The sequence below is a fragment of the Rhynchophorus ferrugineus genome, unplaced genomic scaffold (genome assembly GCF_030347505.1).
Source record: "Rhynchophorus ferrugineus isolate W39M unplaced genomic scaffold, kcgeb_rfMv2 rfM3, whole genome shotgun sequence".
Taxonomy (NCBI): domain Eukaryota; kingdom Metazoa; phylum Arthropoda; class Insecta; order Coleoptera; family Curculionidae; genus Rhynchophorus; species Rhynchophorus ferrugineus.
The window spans coordinates 54,593,336-54,615,891 of record NW_027472582.1 but is presented as its reverse complement, the minus strand read 5'-3'; positions in this window follow the sequence as shown (position 1 = coordinate 54,615,891).

Below are 22,556 nucleotides of genomic sequence, written 5' to 3'. Positions count from 1 at the left end.
ACGTAAAAAGTAAACAATAAAAATGGTTAATGTGGGTTATCCCTAAAAGATAAACATATACCATCGCGGACTTTTTTGTAGACCTTTTTATGGTGTACAATACTGTAGTACATTAATTTGATCTAACTCGTAGGGTTAGGCAGCGTTTTTGCTAATTGCTAAATAAGCCTAAAAAATAGGTTAATTTACGACATCACGTTAGAAACCTCTAAAATTAGCAATGTTGCCTTAGTATATTATGCATGTATTATACATATAAACCTTCATCTTGAATCACTCTATCTATTGAAAAAAACCGCATCAAAATCCGTTGCGTAGTTTTAAAGATTTAAGCGCACATAGGGATATAGGGACAGAAAAGGCGACTTTGTTTTATATTATGTAGTGATTAATACATTGTTACTAGTAGTTTCCGTCTAACCTACAATTTCTTTATTATAATTTAAATCTAGGTATATAACTAGGAGGACCCATCGGCCCTATCTCAGTCTCTGGGGAAATAATGTTTATATATGTCACTGCTGTATTTTTTATATATACACCTCAGTATACTACACTACACAAGATCAGATTGTTGGATTCTTTTCAATTTCCTTTTCAATCCCCTTTCAATTCTCTTGGTGTCTTGACTGACTGTGGGTATCTGAAGGTCTCGATGTAGGTAATCAATCCTCTAGTATTTGGGTGAGCCCACAACACCTCTCAGAACTTTTTTCTTGAAAAATTTGTATTTTATTTATGTTACTCTTTACAGAACATCCCCATAATTGAACCGTATGTCCATATAGATTTCAGTATTTGCTTATATAATAGCAATGTATTATATACTGATAATTTTGATTTTCTTCCAATTAGCCAGTACATTTTCTTACATTTCAATTCCAGTTCTTTTCTTTTCTTCTTTATATGTTCCTTCCAGCAAAGTTTTGTATCAAGGTTAATATCTCAGAATGATATTTAACGTTGTTGTTATATGGAATTAATGATATGGAATTGGTACTTGTGCGGTCTTTTTATAGATGAACTGCACATGTACAGATTTACTTTCATTAATTCTTATTTTCCAAGCTTGTGTCCAATTATTTATATTGTGACTTTCCTATTGTAATTTTAGTGAGGCTTCTTCACTATTGTCTCCGACAGCTATAATCGCTTTATCATCAGCAAATGTAGCCGTCGTAATATTTTCCAATTGTGATATATCACAAGTGTAGAGTAGATAAAGCATTGGTCTCAGTGCACTTCCTTGTGGTACGCCTGCTTTAGCTTCTTTTATTGTAGAGTAATCTTCTTCTTTTTTGGCTCTAAACATTTTGGTTGTAATGTACGATTTTAATAGTTCGGTGTGTTGTTTTGGTAAGATTTACTGTAGTTTATGAACAAGGCCTTCATGCCTAACCTTATCGAAGGCTTGTGCTACATCTAAGAATATAGCTGAGCATACATTTTACTTTCCTAGGATTTTTCAATAAGATTTGTAATTCTGTGGACCTGATCAATTGTTGAGTGCTTGTTAAAAACCCAAACTTGTGTGTTGGTATTAGGTTTCTTTCTTTCTATGATCGGTTTTATTCTTTTCAACAGGAGCTTTTCAGAAACCTTAGAAACCTCTATAGGCTTTTATTTCGTTTTTTGATTTTATCAGATTGAAATGGGCACCTTGAAGAGATAATTTCAGTTTTGAAAAGAGAATGATTTGGCTGGACCCATATCAGGTCAATACGTGTGAGTGGTTTTTCTTGTGAAATAAGGAAGCTGTGCTGATAAGTTTAATTTTTAGCTACTATTTCTTTAACTTTCGTGTTATTAATATTATTTGCCTTGATCTTGAAGCCTGACCAAAGCGAGAAAAATATTTTTACTATCTTCACCATCCACCGCTTTTGACACAAGAGTCTATAAAAAGAAGCAGTGAGCAACGTCTTCAAAATGTTTAATGTATTACCTGCCGCAATTTGTCAATTCATTTTAGTATCAGATAATATTTTCCTTCTCATTTTATTCCAATTAAAAAGAGATACAATGCTGTCTGATACGTGCGAACACGTAAACGAATTAGCCTACAAAAGTCGTTCGGTTGTCAAATATCTGCAAAAATCTTTAAAATATTTGTTATAACAACTACGGGTGATAAACTAAAAAAAAACCCCTTTGCTTGTTTTGATAAATTTCAAATCGTTATTATTTTAGAGTTAGTGCATTTTTACTGCTAAATATTAAGCCGCTGCGGTTTCTATTGAAAATATTTTTAGTATTGCAGTCGCCCAAAATATTAGTATACGTCAGTAACAATACTGAAAATATCTTTTTGAATTCACCAAAAAGAAATGCCCATATGAAGAAGGTAACTAATTAAAATCAGCGTGATGTTAGCTTTATCAAGTATCAAATATATGAAATGTATAATGTATAATGCATTGAGTACTTCTTTCAATATAAACATAATTTAAGACAATTATTTCAGAAGAAAGTATCTGGAATATCCCTTCGTACACTGTTAGGCAATAGAGGATTTAAATGATATAAAGAGAACCCACGAAAAGGTCTAATGGAACTTCCAGACATTGGTTTTAAAAGAATACGTTTTTCAAAAGCATATAATAAAATCAAGGAAGACTTATTATTTAAATTTATGTATCTAGATGAGGCATGGATATTTCAAAATTGGATATTGGATCATTCAATGCAAGATGATAATAATATCTGTTAAGGCAGTAAAAGTTGATGGAAAAAATTAAACGTTCCAATATAAAAATTGATTAGGTATTATTAGTCATAACATTTATTAATAATTCATTGCCGATATATTGTTCTTGTTTTTCTTAGACTTGTTAAGTTGGAAATGGTTAAACCATCTTTGGTTTGGCATTTCCATTCGAAGAAGAAATTGACAAAAGATAAAATTGTAAACAAGTGTTAGATAGATTGGAAATTAACAGCTTAGTTATTCACTTGAATTAAACTTTCTGAATGTGGGATTCTGATTCAATGCTGACAATTTCCAAGGCAGGGTAATGAGAGTGGAAACAACTAAAGGTGAGTATATAACTGTAGGAAGTTCTATTGTAGAGTGTAAACGATTTATGTGTGTAGATATGTGTGTAATTGTTCAGGATTATACAAGAGCATTAAGTTAGAATGTATGAGGAGAGGACTAACTATTTTGTAGATATGATAAATGCATAAGGGCGAATTCGGAGATTAATTTTATCAAGAATGGTGTAATCAGTAACAAAAGAAACAAAAAAATACAGTGATATAAAAATGACTTGACAAGGAAACATAACATCGAAGGAAACAAGAACTAAACGTAAAAAGGTAAATGTGCTCTCTAATGAATGTAAAATACACTACATGGATATACAGTTGTTAATTAGGTGGATTAGGCCTCATGGGCAGTGTGGAGAAGAGTTCAATATAATTAAACAGTTCTAACCTATAAACTATTGTGTCTGTATAATTAACTGTAGAATAAATAATTCGATAATATGTGCATTACATGTACTATAATGTTAAATAAATTAAAACAGAATTGATACGGCAACATTGCGATATTTTGACGTCATAAATTCAGGTTATATAGGTTAACCGCTATTTTGTATGGTGTATGGAATGTATGTGCCCGTGTTTTTGATAAATTAAATTATTTGTAGGCCTACTTGGATGTTCTTGTTAAGTTTTGCGTCAGTATAAAAAACAATTACAATAACAAAAACGCTTTTTTCATATATATTCAACCAATAATAGTCAAATTCATTAAATATGGTACTAATTTTCGAAATTATGAAGAGTTTAAAATACTGGATAATTAGTTGGTTGAAATTACGCAACCTAATAAAATGGTAGATTAAGTAGAGAACTTATGCTGAAAAAAAACTATTTTGTTTTTCCAATTTTTGTGATCACTCTGGTAAGTTTGATATTTTTAGAGCTATCCTCGTATATCATCTATCTAGCACTATTTTTTGAAAGTCAACTTTTAGATATTAGACCCCACGGTAAATTGGTGACCTATTTAAGGAAAAATACATATAAATAGTCTTTATAAGTGTCCATTAACATGTGGTCTACCTAGTCAATAAAATAGTTATTATAGCAGAGACAATATCGTTTCAGCTATATACGTTTTTACTACGATAGAAATTTATATTTTTTAAGTTAACATATATATTTTATAATAATATCCAAAATATACTTCAAAACTTACAGTTATTAACGAATAACAATTATTAAAAAGACTTTTGTTAAAAATTAAGACGATTTAGAAAAAATGGTCTAAATATATAATTTAGAATTAATTTTTTTTGAAATTATAAAAGAAATCACTCCACCCAGATATCCTCAAAATGTGTGAGATATCTGATATTTGAACGATGCTAAATTATATTCGTAATTGCATATATGGAGTTTTTTCAATTTCCCTTAATAAAACCTAATTTCAGCCAGTTCAAGTTAATCCCAAACTAAAATCCTGAATTCCATATTATTGCAATTCATTGTAAAAATTATGTAAATTTATTTTGAAATGTGCAAAATGTTTCATTTAATTAAATACAAATATATTAGAGGTTGATTTTTGACTTTATTGACTTTTGCTGCTTAAATCAACAATCGAGATAATTTTCTGTAATGAATTACAATAAATGGAATTTTAACTAGAGGTACCCGAATTCTATTAGTAGTTATCCAATAGTTATTAGATAGGCATCTATTGTTTGGCAGCGTTTTATATCATCCATTTTAGCCTTTTTTCAGCATTTTGAAACTCATGTACAAATAGGACAAGTACAATTAGGACAAGTAGTAATTAGAAGTGGCTATGTTTGGTGAGTACGGTAGGCGGCTACAGAGGTTCTCATTTAAACTATAAAAGTGTATACTACAAAACTCTTTCACTGTGTGGTCGACCGTTGTCATGCGAGGTGATGACTTTGAGTTTGTTACTCGCTATTACTGGTATTTCTGCAAGAATACATCGTTCATTCTATTCAGTTGACGCCAGTAGACATCAGCAGTAATATTTTCATTCGGTTTTATCAGTTCGTTATATACTACCATGCTGATTCCATCATGTGCATAGAAATACTTTATAGCCTTGAATAGTTCGGTTCGTCGTTGACAAGGATGGCTCTTCTGGACTATTCCATGGCTTTTTACATTTGGGATTATCGTTACTCTCTTCCCCATAGGAACATGCAAGTAATGAACAATTTAGTAATACTAAATAGAAAATTTATATTTCATGTAGAGAAATTACTGTAAAACAAGGCGATGAACATACCGAATTACATCCAATATATTCAGAAGTTCCGCAATGTAGTGTACTAGGTCCAACACTATATCTTCTATATACAGCCGATCTACCCACCACAAAAATAACTACTGTTGTAATATACGTAGACGACACATTAATCTTAACCCCTCGTGAAGATCCACACTGCATCGATGACCCTACAAATCCACCTGGAGCAAATACAACCGTGGTTGAAAACATGGCGCATTAAAGCCAACGAAACAAAATTCGCCCATATAACGTTTACCCTGCGTAGATGAACCTGTCCACCAGTGAATATCAATTATTTTCAACTCCCCCAGCAGAGTATGTTAAATATCTTGGTATGCATTTAGATCGACAACTAACCTGGAAAAAGCATATACTCGCTAAACGAAAACAACTTGGTCTTAAATTATATCAAATGTATTGGCTCATCGGGCTTAAATCCAAGTTATCATTTGATCATAAGGAATCCAAATATGGTGTACCGCTAGCAAGTCCAATCATTCAACGATTCCAAAATAAAGTGTTACATGCCATTGTTGATGTTCCGTATTATGTTTCAAATGATGTGATACAACGCGATATTCCTCTAGAACCCATAACGAGTGTAATTCAACGTGTTTGTGTGAAGTACCTCGAAAGAGTGTCAGTGCATCCCAATGTACTCGCTAATCAGCTAAATATGCGACGTGATAGTGAAGTGCGTAGACTAGAACGTTTAATACTAGCTGATCTGATTATTGGACATATATAGTCTTTAGAATAAGACTAAATAATTAAGATAGTATTTTATATAGGAGATCACTTAATGAAGTGATTTTCAACATGCCATGCATATATATATATATATATATATATATATATATATATATATATATGTACATGGCATGTAGAAAATCACTTCATTAAGTGATCTCCTAAATAAAATACTATCTATATATATATATATATATATATATATATAATATATATAATGTAATAAACATAAGAAGCACTTATTGCCTATTGGGCAGATTGTGGAACCACTAAGAGTAATAAAAAAATTTAGAGAGAGTTAAAACCATCGAGTTCAATAGTAAGATTAGGTTTACATTAATACTTCACATATTCATGAATAGATATTGCTGGTATAAATACATGCATACAAGTATTTAATAATAAAATGTAAGGTTTCACAAAATGCCCCAGTGGTTCGAACAAATGTTTTAATTTAACCTTTATATTTTTGTGTTAAAAGTAGTATAGTTTTCTATCAAAAGAAGAAGTACGAACTCACCCAAACCGGGAATAAAATATTCTATGAAGACATAGTATTGCACAGTATAAAAGGGTATTAAATTTTCTGTATATTTACATTTATTTTTTATATACTTATATATTATATTTTATATAAAGTTTAAAATCGTTTATAGAAGGCTTGTTGTTCTTGTATATAATGTTAAAAAATCTCCGATGAGTAATAATAATGCTACTGTTGTTCGAATAAAAATGTCCATCAAGAAACAATATTTTTGATATATTTTTTCTACTTTAAGCATATCCACTCATAACAGTGTTGTGTTATCCTAATATATCCCTGTCATAATTTCGTCTTTGGTTTTTGTTTACATATCATTAAATTATTAACTTCACTCTAAAAGTCAAATATATTTTTTAACAAGAAAAAGCTGGCGCTGTCCATTAGTTTTAAAAATAGTTTTAATTAAGAGACACTTTAACGAAAGAAGAACCACTCACAAAAAACTTGACAATCTAAAGCCAGCGTATCGTATCCTATTACAGATGTCATTTTTGTCTTTCTCTAATAAATTATTGAATAGAAACATAAGATCGCTTGATATCTATCCAACCAGCCTCATCAATTGATTTATAGGTGACGTAATTTGCTGTGTTTTGATCTTACCTTAACATATCATTATTTTTAAAAACTATGATATAAATTTACTACCTCAACAACCAAAAGAGGTTCTTCGTCCAGAAGTATATGGGTTTGCTAAAAAAATTTGCTAACATTATTTTTGACGTCGTACTCAGAAAAAATGTAGATATATTTTTATCCACTTTACAGATGTTTTGATATATTTTCATAAGCTTAGGACGGAAACATCATTTTGTACTGTGTGAACTTTGACAATCTCTGCTCATTTTATCTGTACATGGAAACCCACCTCTTTTAGAATTGGTTTAGAATTCATAATTAAAATGCAAAACAAATTATTTTGATGTTTTGAAGGAAAAGAAAAGCGCGTAAGAAAAAAAAGGTTTACGCTGCTCAGAGATGCTGAGAGGAAAATATACCAAGCACATATTTTCATAGTTTTCTTCTAATGAACTCGATCTTTTAGTTGTAGTTTTTTATAATTTGAGAAAAAAAGTATATTTTTGCAGAAACGGTAAATTAATTATTTTTTAATTAAGATTTTTGGAAATTTTGTTACAGGTTAAGGTTATATTTTAAAATTATTTTTAAAATAGTGTACATTTAAAGACATGTACATTAATTAAAGTCTGAAAAGTCCATTCAAATTCATTGAATAACTTTGGAAATGAAAATTACTAATAGAGTCATTATTCAAAGCTCCGAGATATAGTTTCCTTTCTAATAAGGGTGGGGCAATGTTGACAGCCTGTGGCGACCTGTGTTTGTTTAATTTATTATTTTTTTGTTCAGTAACTGATGCCAAATCGTAACGGCAAGTGACATGATAGGGCAGTACGTCTAAAGGATAAAAATTATTAAAAAACGAATGTTAAAACCATATTTTGAACCTTTATCATTTCTTTTCATTAGCGGCGAGAGCTGCAAAATCATGATAATCGATTTAATTTGGCTCAAACTCAATAATATCACTGAGAATGATGGTCTCATCACATTCAAGTAGCATACCGCATGGCCACTTTTCGGTGTACGTTCCAGAGATCAGATGGATTAGCTACTAATAACTTGCAACATGACCCTTTTTTGGATTTTTGCTTGCTGAGTTTTCATAAATTTAAGAAGCTTTCAATATAACCTAGATCATCGTTCGGTAGAAGTAGGCAGAGTCATTCATGGTTAGATCAGTTGGATAGGTGTCACCCAGAGAAGATTTTTGAACGATATTTTTATACAGAGGCATTTTGTTAATCGTTTACCCTCAACTTGTTTTATGCCGATCCAACATGGACTTGTTCATATTGAAAATCACTGGAAAATAGATTTTTAGGCGCAAACATATTGCTGCATTTTTTAATTCTTTAAAATTTATGAACTGCTTTAACAAAATTTAATATGCAATTAATTCATAAAAAATCATCGACATTCTGCAGTTCATTCAATTAAAATTAGTATGGGTACTAGCAAAGTCAAGAATGCTTTTGAAACAATATTTGAAACATAATATAAACCCACTTTCAATTAATCTGTCATTACAAATACAAATTTGTTTCGATGAATGCAGACCATTTTACATCAGTTTGGGGAACGATAAGTTTCGTATGGACTTGTTGAAATATGGTTTAACCATTTGATCTTACCCCAAAACCTTTCGAGTATTCGTAAATTACCTAAAAGATGGGTAAAGGCTGTAGTTTTATTTAAAACAATGCTTGAAAAAATTTATAATTCAAAGCATTAGCAAGTAATCATCTTTTATTTATAGTCTAAATCATGTCTGTACATTTAACTTCATTTTTATAGTACAGAAACTTATCTATGGATTTTTGTATAAACAAATAACAATACAATTTGCAACAATCAGTTTGGAACGGTAAGCTTCATATTCATGTGTTGAAATTTGGTTTAATCATCTGATATTATCCCAAAACGTAGAAAGAAATTGAATATCCCCGCAGGAAAAAGTGTCTGCATTGAGCCAGGAAACAGCAACGAAGATATAGGTAAGTTTGCTTGCTGGTCCTTCCAATTTATTGGATTAAGATTTAAAATTCAAGATTTAAAAAGGAATCCTTCTCGGAAATGGTTTTTGATAATTCTTCGGGTGATATTGACTTTGGCGAGATAGTTAGAGAACATGAAAACGAACAAGAGTTTATTGATTACATTGACGGAGAAACATCACGCAAAAAAGACTATTTCCAAATGTTTTAAGAGATGTTGGGCAATTTGTGGTACGGCCTATTCCTGGGACTACTTATGATCCATAAAATCGCCTGTTAGGTATCTAAGAGAGGATTTTTCAATGTTCCGTACTTAAAAGCATGGTGGTCTTATTGTTTCCTTAAACTACCATAACAAACATTTTAAGAAAAAAATCCTGTTTCTTAAATTAGAAATTAGAAAATACCGTACGTTTTTTATTTCTTTACATCTTATTTGTTCTTGATTAATTAAAATATCAAAAAAAAAAGAAAAAATGCTTATCTTTATAATAGATCTAAGTAATCTAATATTACCAATATAGTTACTTTGCTCCACAGCAAAATACAGCATTAGTTTTGATTTAATTAATTTAATGGAACTAGGTTATCCCTCTAATTGGTATGGTTTGCGCCACTTTTTATCAAAAGAATAAATATACCTGGAGGACTTTTTCTATCTTTTTTTTTGCAAAATGTTCTGTTTTATTAATTTTCCTTCAAATTTTCCTATGGCATTGTGCTTTATTTATCTCAAAAGTGGAGCATAAACAAAAAAATTATCTATGGATTTTTGTATAATCAAATAACAAAGCAATATCCAGTTGTTATAGAATTAATGGATTAAAGATGATTTAATTATCTAGGATCAAAAATAATTTTTTAATTAAGGAAACAATTTAACAAATAAACAAGCAGCAAAAAAAAAACTTGAAAGCGTGGCGGTATAAAAAAACGAACTTCCATATTAAAACCGTTGGATTGTATCATATTTCGTAGAGTCGAGCTTTCTTTGTAGTTCAGAGAAATGTAAAGAGAAATAAATATAATTATATTAATAGATTTTCAAATAATATAAGTTTGCTTTTAAATAAATTCTCTTTTTGTAAAAAGAAATTGTAAATTGCCTATTTTTTATTTCTTCCCGAAATATTCAGGAAGTCAATTAATTTGCTTATTAAACCTTGCTAAATATTATTTCAAACCTGTGACGTAACAAATCTTTGATGGTAAAGATATCAGTAGATTGATTTTTTACTTAATAATATTTTTTATTCTATATCGAAAAAAATCCAAATGTTTCACCTTTCGTTAGATGAATATTTCACAAAATCATTTACTTTAATCTGCTTGTAATTCCAATTCAGATGCTCTGTTGGAAGTTTAAATCGAGCTTGTCTATTCTTCTTTCGAATGAATTATTTCTTGGTTTACACATAATATCTGTTTCTATAAGTGTCCTATAATTTAAAATATATAGAAATAGTCCTATATAGAAATTGAAAATGATGGATTTTCATTATTTATATAACAGCAGGCTAGAGCCAACATCTTACTGAATATGTAAAGATCATTTGATTCCTCCATATTTTCATTACTTTTATACTGAAATAAGGGGTTTTTCTAGATATTCACTTCTTTGACACTGCATATTAAGACCCTAGACCCTATATTGATGTATATTTATTTTCAAGCAATACCTTTACTTAAATTCAATTGCTTCACAATGATAATTTTCTGTATTTGAATTAAATTTGCCAGTAATGTTTTGTTTTAGTTACGTACATTTCGGTAACATTTTTCAAAAATCTTTAGTACAAGAATACAACCATGAAAGTAGAGCTTTTCGTATATTTCCTTTTACGAAAAATAATAAGCACGTTTGATTTTAGTTTTTTTGAGTTTTAGTAGATTTAGATATTTGTAAGTACTTTAATTATTGGTGAAGTATTTTTTTTAATATATTTTAAAGTCTCCTTTTACCAACTATGGGTTTATCTTGGCTGGACCTACAGTTCAACGTGGGCTCCGAACCACGGTCCTCAGCATTAAGCCTACCGACTGACGAGTGACCAATTTTAGAAATCATCCCAAAAGACATCCGGTCATCCGAACTAACATCATTTTCCTTGTCGGATTTTACACTCTTGCCTAGGACAATCACAAATTTTAAACAATCACATACATAAATTTACGACCATGCCGCAGCAGGATTCGAACCCGCAGCTATCGCAACAGTAGAAGGACCGTCCTATCGCCTTAACCATGCGTTAATTGCGCCACCAAACCAGTAATTGGTGAAGAATTAATACCACTCCAGAAACATCTCAGTCTAAATTCGATGGTTTTGAAGTTTCTCTAGATAAAATATTCATTTAGAATTATTGCGTTATTTAATATATACAGACACTTTTTTTTATTACTCTTCGACACTTTTTTTTTTATTACTCTTCGTGAGTCCACAATCTGCCCTATTGGCAATAAGTATTTCTTCTGTTTATATTATATATACATGGCATGTAGAAAATCACTTCATTAAGCAATCTTCTGTATAAAATATTATCTTAATTAATTAGTCTTATTCTAATGCTTATTCTAAACTCTACATATGTCCAGTAATCAGATCAGGTGGTGTTAAACGTTTTAGTCTACGCACTTCACTATCACGTCGCATATTTAGCTGATTAGCGAGTACATTGGGATGCACTGACACTCTTTCGAAGTACTTCACACAAACACCTTGGATTACACTCGTTATAGGTTCTAGAGGAATATCGCGTTGTATCACTTTATTTGAAATATAGTACGGAGCATCAACACCTTATTTTGGAACCGTTGAATGATTGATATATTAGATTTGCTAGCGGTACCCCATAGTTGAATTCCATATGTCCAAATGGGCTTGAGTATAGACTCATACAGCAATACCTTGTTATCTAATGATAACTTGGATTTGCGCCCAATGAGCCAATACATTTGATATAATTTTAGTCCTAGTTGTTTCCGTTTAGAGAGTATGTGCTTCTTCCAGGTTAGGCGTCGATCTAAATGCATACCAAGATATTTAACATGCTCTGCTTGGGGAAGTTGACGATGATTGATATTTACTGGTGGACATGTTCTTCTACGCAGGGTAAACGTTATATGCGTGGATTTTCATTCATTGGCTTTAATGCGCCATGTCTTTAACCATAATTGTATTTGCTCCAGGTAGGTTTGTAGGTTTATTGATGCTGTGACTGGATCTTCATGGGATGCTAAGATTGCTGTATCGTCTGCATATGTTGCCACAGTAGTTATTTTTGTGGTGGGCAGATCAGCCGTATACAGAAGATACAGTACTGGACCCAGTACACTACCTTGCGGAACTCCTGAATATATGGGATTTAATTCGGTATGTTCATCGCCTTGATTTACAATAAAATGTCTGTCAGTGAGATACAATTTTAGTAGCTGATAGTCCGGATGAGGGAGAAGTTTCTTTAGTTTAACCTGCAAGCCCGTATGCCATACTTTGTCAAAAGCCTGAGATATGTCTAGGAAAGCAGCCGAACAATATCTTTTGGCATTTAGGTCAGCGTTTACTTGGTTTACAAGTCTATGCACTTGTTCTATAGTCCCATGCTTATTGCGAAAGCCAAACTGATGTTCTGGAATAATTTTTCTTTTTTCTATTATATAGTTTAGTTTTTTTATGTATAATTTCTCGAAAACTTTCGAGATTATTGGTAATTTTTGGTATTTTTCCTGGTTTAAGTATCATTAATATTTTAGCTACTTTCCAGATACTAGGGAAGTAATTAATTCGTAGCATAGCATTAAATATATATGTTAATAGTTTTATAGCCTTTTCTGATAGTTCTTTTAAAATTTTGCCAGTAATTAAGTCATAACCAGGAGCTTTTTTAATATTAATCTCTCTCATTATTGTATGTTTAACTTTTTTGACCGTTAATTTCTCGTGCGGTAAATCCATTTGAAATGGCGAATCTAGAAAGCTAGTAATTTTATTTTCGTCATCTTTATGTAGCTGAGACTGGAAAGGTTTAAAAACATTTTTTAAGTGTTTTGAGAAAATGTCGGCCTTCTCTTTATTGCTTCTCGCCCAATTATTTTCGCTTGTTTTAATAGGTGGGTTATACTGCTGGGATCTCCTAAGCTTTTTTGTTGCTTTCCACAACGAATAGTCTGTAGCCTCAGTTGATGTCAAGTTTTCTAGGTATTTTTGAATGCCTTGGTTTTGTTCAATTTGGATTAGATCTCTCAGCTCTTTAATGGCCCTATTAAATTTTCTTTTATTCTCTTCAGTCCTTTGCTGTTGCCAATTTCGTCGTAACTTTCTTTTATCTGCTATCTTTTTCTGTATTGTACATGATATATGTGTATTTTTTCTTGGAAATGTTTCACTGTTGGGAGTCGCGGAATATGCTGCCTCCTGTATATTTTTTGTAAGATTCATTGCTGCTATTTCTATATCCATTTTAGTTTGTAACGGTAAGTTTAGAGAGATATTTTGGTCTAAGTTTTCTCTAAATGAGGGCCAGTTAGTTCTATTATTGCACAGAGAAGGGGGTTTATCTTTGATGGTAATTTTTGAAGAAATTGTTACTATTATTGGTGAATGATCAGAAGACAGGTCGAAACATGATTCTGCCTGACACTTTTTTGGATCAATATTTTTTGTAATACAGAAATCTATTGTATCTGGTTTTTTATTTCTGTCGTATACAGACACTAATACTGGAATGATCAATAGTGCATTTTATACATTCTTTAATTTTTTTTTATTTTTAAAGGAATCTGCTGTTGAATCCCATATGGTGATGTTTTAATATAGCGGTTTCATTGCTTGCCAAGTAAAAAGATATTTCTGTGGTGTTTGTGACAAGCGATGAAAAATTGCAACAATTGGTACAACAATCCCAGATGCAAGAAGCCATGGGTTAGTTCTGGAGAGCCATTCATTTCGGTAACCATGACCATAAAATCTAACTGTGTATATGATGGGATCAGCAAAGTGTAGTCCAACAACAAGTCCAACAATCGCGAATGATAATGCCCATTTCAACGCTGAGCTACGCGTTACAAGATCTGTAAAGGATACACTGTAACAGTTCGAATGGGAGTATACCCAGCATACCCACTAGGAAGTAGCACTTTCTGATTACAACTTGTGCAAAGTTTTGAAATACCGAAGAAGTGCGAGAATGGATCGTTGGCTCGACACGTTATGTTACCAAAAAGATGGGAAAAAGTAGTAGAAAGTAATGGAAATATTTTGATTACTATATTGCAGCAAGGTAATATCTACAGGGAGCATATACTAGACTGTTGTGTCAAGAGTAAAAAAACAAGAACATAACCAAAATTTGATGATCTAATTGAATTTAAATTAATGATTTTAAAGGAAATAAGCATGATATTACAATATTCCAAGGTATTAGTAAGTCTACTACATGAAACAAAACACCTTCAAGTGGGATTTTCGAAACCTTTATTTGTGTCAAAGTACAGTGATGGGATTCATATACTAAAGCAATAAAAGTGACAAAATAATATTTGTAATTATTTCATTATAAATAATAAATAACATATTTGACAAAATATAATGTTTTTTGTAAAAATAATTATCAAAAAATACTCAAAACAATTTATAATTATTATTACCGTTAAGCGTGCTTTATTACATCCGTTAAGTTGAAAACACTTGAAATATTTTTGCGCCTTACTCGAAAGAGATAGCACGCCTTCACTATGTATATCCTGTTCTTTTCTAAAAACTTCGAAACAAGTGCACATCGATATCAAATTACCCAGTGAGCTGTGACTCAAAAAAAAACTAGCCACGTGTAGTCGACCAATGAACGCAGAAAAAGATGTCGTTCACACTTGTCAGCGATGTTTTGTTTATATTTGTTTTAGAGTGGAAGAATGTACGTACCTCGAAAATGTTCGTTATTATCGTTAAATTAATTGTTAATTGTCTGTAATTTTTTAATTTATTTATCACAGTATTAGATTATCTTTATGAATCTTTATGAATGAATATTATTTTTATTTAAGTTAGTGCATTTATAGCATAATATATGACTAGTATACTAGACTAAGTCCTGCTAAAATTAATTTACATAAGTTAATTAATTTATCATGATTATAAACATCAGTGTAATATAATATAATGTAACAGATCTACTAAATATATTATTTAAGTACTATTATAAATATTATGCCGTGGTTAATGGATGTATTAACTTATTGTAAATGCTTATTTTTTATAGAAAATATGTGATTTATTGTTGTTATTGTTGCTGTTTTAACTAGAGAGCTGTTTAACTCCTTCAAAGGTGAGCTTGACGTATCTCAGATAATTTAAAATATCAAAGTATTAAATTTTTATGAGCTTATTTTCAAGTTTCGTGAAAACAATATTTTTAACTCTCTTTCCGATACAATATAAGCTTCAATGTGATTAGCCTGTTGATCTTTGAATACTGCACTGTTAGTTTGTTGTATAGTTTCAGCACCTTAGCATTTATACTCACTTGTCATCATTAACCATTGGGTCAGTTAAAAGAGTTTTGAAATTCAACTGCTTTAGGAGATTTCGCAAGGTAGTCACATTTTACTTTATTGCTTCTGAAAAGGGATACATGTCAAGTAAGCTCATCTAAAAATTGAATGGTGTTTGTTATGATAAGTGGTTAAGTCAACACCAGTGTCGACATTGGTTTGCTTATGTCAAAGAAGAATCTTCCTGGTCAAACTATTAAATCTACTGTCAAAAAGTAGGGGTACTGAAGGAAGCTATTCAAAAAATTGACAGAATTGATCAATAGGAAATACTATGAAATACCAGCACTACAACACTAAACCATTTTAGTGATTAGTTGAAAATTGAGAGATTGGGTCCATCGTACGGCTGAGATAAAGGACATTACCAAGCCTTTTCATTCAAGAATCTATTGATGAAATTATTGTACTATGTCGTGTTTTAAGGATTCTCGTACGTTTGTGTGAATTCTTGAATTATGATTTAGTTGCTCGAGAGGTATAGTAAAAATTTCGTAAGTAAAATAATAGTAAAAAAATGATTGATGATGACTTTTGACACTTTTTTTTAATTTTCATATCCTTTATACTTATGCTGCTAATATCATGCATTTTGTTATTTTTTCATCATATTTAGTCAGGATATTGGTATCTTTGGGTGTAGATATAGAAGAGGTGATTTGTTATTTCTGATTTAGAAAATTAATTTTAGCTTGTTCCATATGTTTTTATTAGTAGGGGTCTCAACTTTCAGTTCCAGAACAATTACATATTTTTAGTATTACTTGTGGTTATGGTTATGGCATTTTGCTTATTTTTAGATTATTTGTTTTGTTGTTTTATTATTATATTTCAGAATTTACTTTCGCTAGCGACTGGCGAGTGACCATCTTAACTAGATACTATCTTACTATCTTATTACTGTTACTGTTATTTTATGAAGATAAAATATTATAATCGCCGAATTTAGCAGTTAGGAGAAGTTTGTTTTAACATCGGATTATAACATTACTACGCATTTTCACCAATATATATCTCGTTAATCAAAATACATGTTAGTACTTGATAACTAATAATGAATTTGTAGTGACCTTGAGGCATGTCGAATTTTACATCGTGGTCTACAAAATATCCAGAAATATAATCCCAGATGTTGATTGAACACGGGCGGGGTGCCAGTAGCGCCAACTAGAACCCGATAACGAATAGCTGGCGGCAACCCCGAGACGTTTATCTGGGATGTTATTGAAGGGTATTGCAATTTATTCAGTGCTCAACCCTCCTTTGGTTTAGACGTGCCACCATCGACCGCCCAAGCCTCGTCACCAGGTAACAGCGCTGCCATCCGTTTTATCATTTGTATTTTTCAAATTTTTTTATATAGCCAATAAATAACGGTCACATAATGTAAACCCCACTGCTTCATTTCGTTTTACCTCCATTCACCGAGCCACATCATTTACCCTAAAAATTTTTATGAAAAATATTATTTATATTCCTAAAATTAATGCATTTTAATCAAGGTACTGTCCTAATAGTAGATGCTCTATAGAAAGCTTATAAATTCCATTATGCCGTTCAAGCTTTTCCAGTATGCAGTGGAAAATTCGAATTTATTTTAGCTAGCAGCTGGTCAGAAATCTTTACTAGATATCATCCCAGAACGCATTTGGTTTTATTCAGTCTGGTTAATAATAGGTTAGTTATTAGTTAGGGACAAATGTAAGTGTGAAAGGACAATACGAGGGAACGATTGAACAACAAGATTTACCAGTTGAAAGAAAGGGGTTATTTAGAGAGAATACTACACAAACCGTGGTTATAATCGGTTTGTGTATATTCCACACTCCGGTTATAACTTTTTCCTCCTTTTCATTATAAAGATAATCCACAGGTGTCCATGCCCTGAATGAGATTCGGATGAATGTTTAACGGCAATGAAAAGTGGATCACCTACGGCATTAATAATATCGGCCACCATTCTTTACTTTCTCGGCATCTCAATGTAAGAGATTTTGAGGGTTTTACTGCTATGTTCGAGTCAACTGAAAGATTGACGAACATTAGAAAGAATTAGGTTTTTTAGAAATTTAGAATTAGATAAAATAAAGAGTCAAACAACATAAAACTACCGCGGCTAAATTGGCAACAGAACTCAACACTCTCCTGGGTAATACTGTTCTGATAAAAACAGCACAGCGGGAGCTCCACAAAGCTTATAACCTATCTATAACATAAAACCTTTATAATATAAGCCTGCGACATAAGTAGTGCAACGATCATAAGACCTGCACACTTGATGATTAGAAAAATGTGGTCTGATGAATTACGGTTTATTTGTATCCCTCACATCATATCATAAATATCCTTAATGATGAAGTTCTTGCCCATACGCACTGTCAAAAAGATTCAGTATATTATTGAGATATATCGGAATATCAGAAAATATCTTCTCTAATTACCACAACCACCTGATCTTAACATAATCGAAACCATTTTGGGCAGTTTTGGAGCAGAGAGTGAGGAGTTTATTTTCACCTCCAACATCATTATTGGCGAATGATCGATGGCTTAACAGCTTATTAACAAATGAATATTGCGTATATGTCACGTGTATATATTATTTTGTCCATACCCTGTATTTTATAACATCAGAATTATAACAAAGACTAAGCATGTCATGAATTTTAAGCTGAAATAATTATAACAACTTTTATTTAAGCCCTTAGAAGTAATATAACAGGTCAATTGAAAAGTCCCTGATCTGACACATAAAACAATAAGCAACTAGAATTAAATCCATACATTTTTAGTTAGATCTAATTCTCAAAAGATGGGCATATAAATTTGACAGCTGTCGGATCATTAGTTTGTGCAATTATAGCATTTTGAGCAACTTTTGTTATTGTGAAAAAAAAATAGATAAAAAGGAATTTCGCGTGTTGATAAAATATTGTTTTTTGAAGTGAAAAAATACGGTTGAAGCAAAAACTTGGCTTGATGCCGAGTTTCCGGACAGTCCCCCAGGAAAATCAACTATCAAGGATTGATATGCTAAGTTTAGACGTGGTGAAATGAGCACCGAAGACGGTGAACGCAGTGGACGCCCAAAAGAGGTTGTTACCGACGAAAACATTTAAAAGATCCACAAAATGATTTTGAATGACCGTAAATTGGAATTGAATGAAATAGCAGACACTCTAAAAATCAACTAAGCGTGTACCTCATATCATTCACGAATATTTGGGTAAAAACAACGACGAGTTAACGATTCGGAGCAGTGTTTGAAGATGCTCAAGCGTAATAAACCCGAGTTTTTGCGTCGATATATGACAATGACATTTCACTCTGAAGTCCAATCGGCAGTCATCCGAGTGGACTGCATAAGATGAACCCGCTCCAAAGCGTGGGAAAACGCAACAGTCGGCTGGCAAAGTTATGGCGCCGGTATTTCGGAATGCGCATGGAATAATTTTCATTGACTAGCTTGAAAAAGGAAGGGCCATCAACAGCGACTTTTATATAGCGTTATTGGACCATTTGAAGGACGAAATCGCTAAAAAACGGCCACATTTGAAGAAAAAGAAAGTGCTGTTTCACCAAGACAATGCACCGTGTCAAAAATCCATGAATTGGGCTTCGAATTGCTTCCTCATCCAGATCGGGCCGCCAGCGACTATTTCCTGTTCTCAGATCTGAAAAGAATGCTCGCTGGGAAGAAATTTTTGTCGAATGAAGAGGTGATCTCCGAAACTGAGGCTTATTTTGAAGTAAGGGACAAATCGTACTAAAAAAATGATATCGAAAAGTTGGAGGGTTGCTATAATCAGTGTATCACCTTTGAAGGGAATTATTTTGAATAAAAAAAATTATTTTACCAAAAAATATATTTTACTATGGTAGGCCGGGCACTTTTCAATTGCTTTGTTATTTAAATATGTTCCTTATTCCGTTATATTATATAATTAAATATAATACTGGGTAAGTATTAATTTGATAGCTCTAGACTAATAAATTACCAAGATATGTGGTGATGTACGACCCTATCCAATATATAACGTTACCGTTGACCACTGTGTTAAAAAGAAGCCACAAATTATGTCGGTAATTCGATACGATATTGGCATTCAGATTGCTGTGCATTTTTTTTATGTCACGCTTTAAACAACATTTTTTTCGCTTTTTCTTTCGTTAAAGTGCCTCTTAATTAAACACATTTTCGACATCTTTTTCTTGTTTGGGAAAATGTTCGACGTTCGGTGTTAAGTCGTTTAATGATATGTAAACGAAAACCATCGACCGAAGAGAGATGGCTGTATTCGGGCCGGTCTCGGTAGCGTTATAGCTTTAGGTGTTCAAGAAAAAAAAACAACGTGTCGGGGGTGTCATCTTACTGTTAGTAGAAAAAACGCTTTATAGGTGTTGGAATTTGCTTCTGTCTATCTTTTTTTTTCTGTAGCGAGGGGACTTCTGATTGTCTTCATAAAATTGCTTGATTTACGAGGATTATTAAGATTTTTATAATGTCGCTGCACTAAAACGCGATATAAAAGGAATATGTTAATGTGTTTATGCTTGAAATATTTATACAGATCGATTACATTTTACTGTATGGATTTATGGAGTATTCTAATTTTATTTATATACTCAACCATCTTTTTATATATGGCGGAATAATTACACATAACTTCTGAATCGCATCCCTCACCTTCCTAAATAATAAACTGTGAATTAAATTTTAATTTTATTGTATGTTCCTAGGTTATGGTGTAGTGTTACCTACAGTGTTTAACTACAGTGTGACAAATTTTTAATCTATAGCATTAAATAAAATGGGGTTTTTGTCAAATTGTACCTGCACGTACCATTTTAAAGTTATGATAAATTAAAAATCTATAAATTTTATTTTGTCCATAGTCCACCACATCCATCCACAGCATAATTTTTTTTTGTTCTGGTCTAAAACCAGGCGGTGGAATGCATGACGCATACCTGATCGCGGAGACTTGCCCTGGAGTGACAAATTGAACTGGATTATGTGAGACTGCCTCTGGGCTTACCAACACACTAAGCCGAAACCACCTCATAGTTGACCCTTGTGAGTTGCTACTGCTACTGTGTTAAATTTGGAGATATGGCACCCTATAACCGGGCAGCCGTTATTGGTTTTAGCCTAGACGAGGGAAGGTTAGCGGTGACACGGTGCTAAGCTAAACTAAGTATGTCGACCAGCTTGCGAACAAGCACGTTTTCATAGGAACTTCAGCTGAGTTGTTGTTTATGGAAACTTTGAGATATGAAGTGCTTGATTTCTGGAGTATCAGTTTCCCTGTTAATTTGATTATTTCTGACAAACCATGGAGCATTTAAGATTTTCCTGAGGAGCTTATTTTGGAAAACTTGAAACCCTTTCACCTGGTTGGCTGTAGCAAACTTGAAGTAGACATTAGATCAAACCTTTCTGGATTGCTTTCTGGATTTGGGAAAGCCAACCGAACCGTCGGTCGAAATGGAAACCTAGGTACGTGACGTTATCTAGCCATGAAATTGTTTCGGTGTCGATCTTAAGTTGCGAGACGCGCAGTGCGTAACACTTCTTATGGAAAATGATGGGCTGGGTTTTCAGGGGGTTGATTTGCAACCTCCAGAATTTGAACAGTTTGACCGCATGATCCAGCAGCTCCTGCAAACGTTCTTGAATGGCAACCTTGAGGCTGGAGGCCGTGAAGAAAGCAGAGTCGTCAGCGTAAGACGCGACGTCAATATGCTCTTTTCTCGGATCTGAAATAAAGATGTTAAATAAGTATGGGGCCAGCGGGGAATCTTGAAGTATGCCAGTGTCGATTTGTTTTTGACTGGAAAGTGCTTTCCTGATCTTGACCTGGAAAGATCTGTCTGATAGAAAGCACTTGATGAAAGCGCTTGGGTCTTCCGGAAGGACTTCCGATCAAACCGTCATGCCAGACCTTGTCGAGAGATTTGGTTATTTCCAGGAGGACTACTCCAAGCTTTATACGTTGGTCAAGAGCGTGATGGATGTGTGTAGCCAGACGGGTGGCCGGATGAATGGCGAGCGCGGTTTCCTTTGTGAAAGAGTTGAGAGCGTAGAGTATTGTCCTCTCGGCAGGCTTCGAAATGGCACCGAGAAGGCTGACGGCCTGTAGTCAGATGGAGAAATAATTTTGTTCTGATGATTGACTCGTTCCTGCCACCTAATTGTTTCCTCGGGTTCTTCTAATGTAATTCATGCAATTATGTATGTTAATTTTTAAACATATTTTTATAAAGTTTTAAAGTATGACATTTAATTATAGGTAGAAATAATATTTTGTGGTTTTGAATAATGTTTTTCATTATTGGATTGTTAATGGGCTGAAATGAATTTTTAGCGTTTTAAAAAAGAAGACGTAGGTAATACAGTATTTCGTTATTTAATTCATTTCTTGCAAATTGTTATGAAGGATTCATTTCGATACATTCTATTTGCCCAGAAAATATTTTTATACCACTAATAATATAGAACAAATTGCCTAAAGTAATCGTATTTTATCAGAAGTTTATTTTGTCTTTTTGTGCATTCAATTCAATCTCTGTTATACCTAGCGAACAATATATGGTGTAATCAGATTTAGATCCACTATGAATGGTCAAAAAAATGACATTATAATTGGGAATTGCTACCAATTTCATTGATACTTTTGAACTGAACAAAAAAATTAAGTGTTAAAATTATAGTGTTATAAATGTTTCTTCTTCCGACCACTTGTTTAGATTAATGACAGATAACCTAACGGAGTAGGCGTTCACCTTTCATCCGTTCATGTATTGCGCCTGATGACAAGCAGTTCTTGCGAAAAATGGAATAATATAA